The sequence below is a fragment of the Nomascus leucogenys genome, chromosome 19 (genome assembly GCF_006542625.1).
Source record: "Nomascus leucogenys isolate Asia chromosome 19, Asia_NLE_v1, whole genome shotgun sequence".
Lineage (NCBI taxonomy): Eukaryota > Metazoa > Chordata > Mammalia > Primates > Hylobatidae > Nomascus > Nomascus leucogenys.
Genome location: NC_044399.1, coordinates 60036224 through 60045138, shown reverse-complemented (window position 1 = coordinate 60045138; position 8915 = coordinate 60036224). Strand labels below are relative to the sequence as shown.

The 8915-nt window shown below is 47.0% G+C and overlaps 1 long non-coding RNA gene across 1 annotated transcript; it reads right to left on the bottom strand.

Moving 5' to 3' along the window:
- Nucleotides 1-963: 963 nt before the first annotated feature.
- On the bottom strand, nucleotides 964-4267 carry LOC115831545. Its single transcript, XR_004027060.1, has 2 exons — nucleotides 4025-4267; nucleotides 964-1197 (listed from the first exon to the last, which is right to left on the bottom strand). It is a non-coding gene; the product is annotated as an uncharacterized LOC115831545 (long non-coding RNA).
- Nucleotides 4268-8915: the final 4648 nt, after the last annotated feature.

The following is an 8915-nucleotide window of genomic DNA, read 5'->3' as shown; positions in this document are numbered from 1 at the left end:
GCTGCCTTGGCCTGGCATGCCCATTTCCACCTGCTCCTCCTGCCCACACCGACCCACCACTGCCTCAAGCAGCCTACATGCACAGCGGGACGCCTGTGTGTGCTGCTTCTGTGTGTGCTGGCCTGCTGGCCCTGTGTGTGTGGTATTCTGGCCCCTCCTGGCCCCGTCAGAGCTTGTGCTGTCTTCAATGCCCAGCATCTTACCCTGCCCTGTGCTCCATCCAGTGCCCTGAAGTCAGCCCCTCTGCATCTGCGCCCTTCTGCAGCCCTCTGGCCTCCGTGGCCAGGTGGCGAGTCCTGCTTCTGTCCTGGGTTAACTGAAGCCTTGGCAGCTGCCCTTGCTGCCTCATGGGGTGTTTTTTGGCCTCTATCCCTCTTTCCCTCCACTCTACCCTCCCTTTTCGCTACCGCCTGTCTCTTTTGGTTTTTGCTATTGCCTGGAAGGTAGGGGACGTCACGGTGCTCTGCGCAGTAGAGGTAGCCCTGATTCCGTGGCACTGACACCCTCACCTCAAACGCAGCTCCCCATGATGTTTCCTCTCTGGGGAAGCACAGCCGTGGCTGAACAGACACAGGCGAGCCCCTCAGCCCGGGTGCCTGTCCCCACACCCACCCAGGATCCAGAAACCTGGGGCCCTCACAGGGAGTTCCTGCTGAGTCCCCAACAGGAAGTGTTCCTGCTGTGCTAGAACCGGGCACGCCCGTGCTTTCGACCCTGAGAAACCTGTCTGGCTGGAAGGCACAGATTCCTAACATTTTGAGGGACATTTTACTCTTCCTGAGAGTTTGAGATTTTATTACCTATGGCTACATAACAGACTACCCAAAAGCGAGGTACCTTAAAAACAACCAAAATGCTATTTGCCCACAAATCTGTGGGTCTGGAATTTAAACAGGGGATACTGGGTGCTGTTCCCTGTCTGGGGAAAGCATCACCTTCATCTGGAGACATTGGTTGCTTTGCTTAAACATTCCTGATCTTTTGCATGCCCAAGAATGAGTTCCATGTTAACTTGCATCTTGCACACCGAAGAATGAGTTGAAGATGTGGCTTCACCACCCCCACGTCAGGGGTCCCGGCCAGTGTAGCTCCGGAGTCCAGAGGGTGGCTGGGTCAGCTTGAACATGGGCACATGTCTGGCTGAGCTTCTCGTTCTCCTCCATATAGTCTCAGGGCCTCTCACTCTCCACGTGGCCTCTCCAACAGGAAAGTAAGGCTCGTTACATGGTGGCTCAGGGTTCCCAGGACTACAAATGTGGAATCCACCAAGATTTCCTAAGGCGTAGCCCTAGAGCTTGTGCAGTCTTCAAAGCCCAGCATCTGTTTTTTTGTTTTGTTTTGTTTTGTTTTTTGGGATGGAGTCTCACTCTTGTCGTCCAGGCTGCAGTGCAGTGGTGCAACCTCGGCTCACTGCAACCTCCACCTCCTGGGTTCAAATGGTTCTCCTGCCTCAGCCTCCTGAGTAGCTGGGATTATGGGTGCCCACCACCATGCGTGGCTAATTTTTGTATTTTTAATAGAGATGTTGGCCAGGCTAGTCTCAAACTCCTGACCCCAGGTGATCCACCCGCCTCGGCCTCCCACAGTGCTGGGATTACAGGCGTGAGACACTGTGCCCGGCCTCCTGCCCTGTTCTTCATCCAGCACCCTGAAGTGAGCCCCTCCACGTGTGCCCCTTGGCACAGCTGGCACAGTATCACCTCTGTCACATTCTATTGTTTCAGGCAGCCCAGATTCAGTGGAGTGATCTATAGAGGGCATGAATACCAGGAGGTGCATTTCACTGGGGGCTACCACTGTAACAGATGACTACATATGTCCTATCTTTCCAGGTGGAGTCTAACTCTTCAAGGGATGCAGGGATGTGTTCTATCCCACAGCCCCTTTCAGAATGGCTCACACCTAGGAGTTGCTTGATCTACATTCATTTTACTGAGAAGGGAACAGGGAGATCACAGACGCCATGGGGCCATCTTGGAGGGCCTGTCATGCTGCTTACCCCTTCCTCACCAAGCACTTCCCCTGGCATTGGCTGGAGAGAAAGGTAGCCATTTGGGCTATGTTTGACAGATGAGAAAGCTGAGTCTCAGTGAAGTTTGTAGTTTATACACTTGCCAAAGACCAAATGATAAATTGGCAGATTGAGGATGAAAGCCTAGTGTGCTCATTTTTTTGTTGAAAGCTAGGGAAATAAATTTACCTTTCAGAAACTGATTTTCAGGTAAATTTCTCTGAATGCATCTAATCTGTAGATCAACACATATATGTATTTTTTACATTTTTATTATTTTTTAATTTTAATTTTTTTTTTTGATACTGGGTCTCACTTTGTTGTCCAGGCTGGAGTGCAGTGGCGTGACTACGGCTCACTGCAGCCAGGACCTCCTGGCTCCTGGGCTCAAGTGATCCTCCCACCTCAGCTTCCTGCCCTGAGGAATGTGCCACCACTCTCAGCTAATTTTCTTGTATTTTTTTTTAGTAGAGAGGGGTTTCTCCGATGTTGTCCAGGTTGGTCTCGAATTCCTGGGCTCATGTGATCCACCTGCCTCAGCCTCCCAAACTGCTGGGATAACAGGTATGAGCCACTGCGCCCGAGGGCTTGTGTTTGACCAGACACCACTCTCCATGAGTCATCCAGCACTGTGCCTTGCATGGGGACATATTTGCTATTTGTGTGGTATGTGTCTTTTTAGCATACAGAATTACCTTTCTTTCCTTCTTGAAACTGTGGGTAGGTTATATGAGCAATCATGAGGTCACCACCATCTCCACCGATTTGGAAATAGGAAACTAGGATTTCCCTTGGAGAGTGGGTGGCCAGGTTTTACAAATAAAAATACAGAGTGCTTAGTTAACTAGAATTTCAAATGAACAACAAATCACTTTTAATGTAAGTATATCCCATGAAATTTATGGGACATGCATAAAAATTACTCGTTGTTCATCTGAAATTCCGATGTGACTGAGAATCCTGTATAGTTTTGGCAATTACAAAACTGTAAAACTGTAAAACCAATGCATATGGATTAGAAGAAATATAAAGTTCTAACGTAAAGAAATGTAAAGATACCTTAAGAGATCAGAATGGGTTCTTTAGCAATATTTGGTTACAACTGAAGTTTGTAAAAAAAAAAAAAAAAAAGGTATATTTATAAAAACACTTCTAACCTCTTGTAAGGTACCTTAAGAACGTGTCAATCAGAAAGGGGGTTAGGGCCGGGCATGATGTCTCACGCCTATAATCCCAGTGCTTTGAGAGGCCAAGGTTGGAGGATTACTTGAGCCCAGGAGTATGAGAGCAGCCTGGGCAACATAATGAGACCCCATCTCTACAAAAGAATAAAAATTATCTGGGTGTGGTGGCCTACGTCTGTAGTCCCAGCTACTCAGGAGACTAAAGCAGGAGGATTGCTTGAGTCTGGGAGTTTGAGGCTACAATAAGCTGTGATCACGCCGCTGCACTTGAGCCTGGGTGACAGAGCAAGACCCTATCTCAAAAAAAAAAAAAAAAAAAAAAGGGTGAGGAGATTGATCAACAATACAAAATGAAAGGTCAAAGAGAAAAACTTTGGGCTGGGTGTGGGGGTTCACGCCTATAATCCCAACACTTTGGGAGGCCGAGGTGGGTGGATCGCCTGGAGCCAGGAGTTCGAGACCAGCCTGGCCAACATGGCGAAACCCCATCTCTACTAAAAACGCAAAAATTAGCTGGGTGTGGTGGCACATGCCTGTAATCCCAGCTATTCGGGAGGCTGAGGCACCAGAAATTTATTGAACCCAGGGAGCAGAGGTTGCAGTGAGCTGAGATCGCACCATTCCACCCCAGCCAGAGCAAGACTCTGTCTCAAAAAAAGAGAGAGACAAACTTTGGTCATTCTCCTCAACGCCATCTGGAAGCACCAACTTCCAGGCTGAGATGGCTCAGATCTTATTGTGGAGATGTACTTGCCAAGTTGTCAGCTTGGGCTGCTATCACAGAGTATCATAGGCTGGGTGGATTACACAACAAGCATTTATCACTCACAGCAGAGGCTAGGAAGTCAAAAGTCAAGCGCGAGCATAGTTGGGTTCTGGGGAGAGCTCTCTTCCTGGTCCCCAGATGGCCAACTTCGTGTTGTGTCCTCACACGGCTGGGAGAGAGAGAGAGAGGATGCACCAAACTTTGAGGGGAAGGGACCATTAGGGTCATCAACTAATTACCCATGTGCTACCAAGAAAACTTGTTATAAATTGGCTTCCTGGCCAGGCATGGTGGCTCACGCCTGTAATCCCAGCACTTTGGGAGGCCAACGCGGGTGAATCACCTGAGGTCAGGAGGTCGAGACCACCCTGGCCAACATGGAGAAACCCCATCTCTACTAAAAATACAAAAATTAACTGGGCGTGGTGATGGGCACTTATAATGCTAGCTACTTGGGAGGCTGAGGCAGGAGAAGCGCTTGAACCCAGGAGGCGGAGGTTGCAGTGAGCCGAGACTGCACCACTGCACTCCAGCCTGGGTGACAAGAGTGAAACTCTGTCTCAAAAAAGAAAAGGAATTGTCTTCCTGTGGCTCCCGGGAGTGAAGGTGCTGATCTATGAATCTATGTCCCCAGCCCTCTGAGGGTGACGATTCAATACAAAGCCATTGGGGTTTTTCTACATCATTCTCTCTATGAGCTTGGATGATACGAGGCTGATACATTCTTTGATTTTTTTTTTTTTGAGACAGGGTCTTGCTCTGTTGCCCAGGCTGGAGTGCAGTGGCATGATCTTGGCTTACTGCAGCCTCAATCTCCTGGGCCAGGCGATCTTCCCACCTCAGCCTCCTGAGTAGCTGGGACCACAGGTGCATGCCATGACACCTGCTTAAGCTGATCCATTCTTGCTGTGCTGGGTCACCACCAGGTGACACTCAATGTCAGTTAGTTGTGTTTTATTCCAACAACTACACTTTGTTTTTCTGGATCGCTACTACAGCAAATGGCAGATTCCATTTCTTCAGGGTATAAATGCACAATAAGAATAAGTAGCGACCGGGCTCAGTGGCTCACACCTGTAATCCCAGCACTTTGGGAGGCCGAGGCAGGCAGATCACCTGAGGTCAGGAGTTCGAGACCAACAAAAAAAAAAAAAAAAAAAAAAAAAAAAAAAAAAAAAAAAAAAAAAAAAAAAAAAAAAAAAAAGCTGAGTCCAGCACTGGAAAAGCCTGATCCAATCAGGAGTACGAGCACCTGCCAATCCTACCTAAAAAAAAAAAAAAAAAAAAAAACATAAAAAAAAACTAGTCATGGCTACTAATATTAGCTGGGATGGTGGACAACAAAAAAAACAAAAAAAAAAAAAAAAAAAGCTGGGCATGGTGGCACACACCTATAGTCTTAGCTGCTCGGAGGGCTGAGGCGGAAGGAGTGCTTCAGCCCAGGAGGTCAAGGATAAAGTGAGCCTTGATTGTGCCACTGCACTTCACAGAGTGAAGAGTGGGTGACAGAGTGAGACCCTGTCTCAGAAAAAAAAAAAAAAAAGATAGCTAGGTAGATGGATGTATCTGCAAATGAGTCCTAGGAGCAACCCAGGCCTAGAGAGTTAAACCAACCATAGTGACTCACATCAACAGGCCCTTTTGTCAGCGGGCATTTCCATAATTAGAACTTGTGACCAACACGTCCAACCACGAGGATATATCACAAGTACTTGTCTCCAGCGCTGGTTTCTTAGCAAAAAAAGAACTTGTTAAATGTCAGGGCTTTGTGCTTTTGCCTTTGGGCTTTTGCCATGCCTGGTTATTGGGCACCTTGTGGTAATAAACAGTTAGTTGAAAGGAGCTGTTCCCAAGTCTCATTTAATTATCTCATTAAGCCTGTGGGCCAGAGGTTCTTACTGTTCATACCCCTGGATAAATACACTGAGTCCCAGGGAGGTAAAGTGCCTTGGCCAAGGGCCACCCAGGAGCTGGTGATGCCTCAGTTGAACCCAAGTCCACGGACCATGGAGTTCGTGCCCTCTCAGTGGCACACGGGCCTGAGCCTCAGGAACACTGTAAAGTGGTCGGCTTCCCCCTCACGGAGCCCCTACCTGGGACAGCCTCAATCCCTCAGGGCCCCTCCGTGCCCAGGTGCCTGCTTGGCTGACTGGGCAGCCCGGAGAGAACAGTGACCCAGAAATGCAAGAGGAGAGTTTCCAGGAGGACAGAACACTGCTGCTATCAGGTGCCAGGAGCAGCGTGTGCCACATGTGGCCCTGCTCTGCTGTGGCTTTGTGTCTTTGGTACGTGCTGTGCCCTCAGCCTGGGCTGCCCTGGACTGGCCGTCCCTACCCCTCCAAGACTTAGCCCAAAATTGTACCTTTTTTTTTTTTTTTTGAGATAGGGTCTCGCTCAGTCCACCAGGCTGGAATGCAGTGGCACAATCTTGGCTCACTGCAACCTCCACCTCCCGGGTTCAAGAAATTATCCTGCCTCAGGCTCCCGAGTAGCTGGGATTATAGGTGCCCGCCACCACGCCTGGCTGATTTTTGTATTTTTAGTAGAGACAGGGTTTTGCTATGTGGGCCAGGGTGTTCTCGAACTCCTGACCTCAGGTCATCCATCCGCCTCGGCCTCCTAAAGTGCTGGGATTACAGGCGTGAGCCACTGCGCCTGGTTTCCAAAATATTACTCTTTTCCCTAGAATGGAAATACAATTATTATTCAAAATATAAGAGTAATCTTGGCCAGGCGCGGTGGCTCACGCCTATAATCCCAACACTTTGGGAGGCGGAGGCGGGTGGATCACGAGGTCAGGAGCTTGAGACCAGCTTGGCCAACATAGTGAAACCTCGTCCCTACTAAAAATACAAAAAATTAGCTGGGCGTGGTGGCAGGCGCCTATAACCTCAGCTACTTGGGAAGCTGAGGCAGGAGAATCGCTTGAAGCTGGGAGGTGGAGGTTGCAGTGAGCCAAGATCGTGCCACTGTACTCCAGCCTGGGCAACAGTGTGAGACTCCGTCTCAAAAAAAAAAAAAGAAAAGAAAAAAAGAGTAATCTTAAAAAATAAAAACATATGTTTTAAAACTTTTTATATATACATATAAAATGTATATGCATATTATATATGTTCAAATGTGTGCATGTATTTTTGTATTTATAAACACTTAAACTAAAATATGTAAATTTATGTATAAAACTATAAAATATGAACATGATATTATACTATGTATATATTTTGTAACCCTCATTTTCACTCACTACAAAATAAATGTATTTTATACGGTAAGTATAGATTTACGTAATTTTTCAAGGTAAATAGTTTAAAAAATATAAAACTAGCAAAAGCTCATTGCAAAAAAAATGGCTAAAAAAATATCAAGAAGAAAGTAAACAGCACAAAAAGCCCTCCTTCTAAAGACAACCATTATTAACATTTTGGCAAACATCCTTTTTTTTTTGAGATGGAGTCTCGCTCTGTCACCCAGGCTGGAGTGCAGTGGTGAGATCTCAGCTCACTGCAACCTCCGCCTCCCTGGCTCAAACGATTCTCCTGCCTCAGCCTCTGGAGTAGCTGGGATTACAGGCATGGCATGCACCACCACATCCAGCTAATTTTTTTTTTTTTTCATATTTTAGTAGAGACGGGGTTTCACCATGTTGGCCAGTCTGGTCTCAAACTCCTGACCTCAAGTGATCCGCCCACCTCAGCCCCAAAAAGATTGGGATTACAGGCGTGAGCCACCGTGCCCAGCCCAAACATCCTTTTTTACACACATATACAGCCATATTTTTATATCAATAGTCTCAAATTATATATACACTGTTCTGGGACTTTTGAAACAATTTCAGCAAGACCTTGTGGACATCCTTCCATGATAATACGTAGAGCATGAGATTGTTCTTTTAAATGACTACATAATATTTTATTGTGAGAGCATAATTTTATTGAATTTATTTATAAACACTAGTGGCGAGCATCCACTTTTCAGCTTTTCACAATTAAAAACAACACTGTGATGAGTTATCTTTATATATGGATTCTTTCTGGAATAAGAAATAAATGGACTGAGAAATTAGAATGTACAATTCTAGAGGTCCCGCGTTGTCAAATTATGTTCAAAAATGCGCACCGCGAAAAAGTCTAAAAGTTCAGCCAAGGTTCACATGGGTCATTTCTGGGCAAAAGGACCAGGCATGATTTTGCTCTTCTTCCTATTCTTCTGTCCTCCTCAGCTTTTCTATTCTAAGTGTGTCCTTCGTTATGCTGATGCAAGTTGGCAATTTTACATTGCACAAGAATATATGGTTTTAATCCACGCAAGTGTCGCCTCTGACGACGCTCTCTTTCCAGTTCCTCCTGTACCACACTTGCTCTCATCATCTGCTACAGGGGAGGGACCTGCTAGCCCTGTGCCTAAGTTAGCACCAGCAGGAACCCACAGGTGTTCAGTGGGGAGTCGCTGACTGCCTTGGAGAAGTGTATTTGAGACAAGCTGTTAATGGCTCATGGTCCTAGGGTAACCCCCTCGGCTGGCACCTGCATTTAGCACAGCAGTAAGTCAAGCAGTTTCCAGCTTGTGGGAAAGAAGCTTTGAGGGGTCCCTAAGGGCAAGAAGGCCTTTCCTGGCTCAGTCCAATCAGATACCTGCTATGGCTGTGCTTCTTCTGGCCACAGGTCCCTGTCTTTGTTGGTTCCCTGCACTGACCTGGCCAAAAGGAAGCTGCTTGCTTCTGGGCAGCAGCTGTCCCCTCCCCCAGAAAGTCTAAAAGGACACAGAGGACGTCTCCAGTATTTCCGTAGAGGTCACAAGTGAAGTGGGTCGCTGTTTTACGTTTGGTTGGTGCTGAGACACTTCCTCTTTCATTTATGTCTTATTCAGGCCACCTCCTCCATCCCCCTTGAAGACTGAAAAAGCGGAACTTGAAAGAAAAACTGAAAATTTCAGACTGAGCTACAGTGCAGGAGAC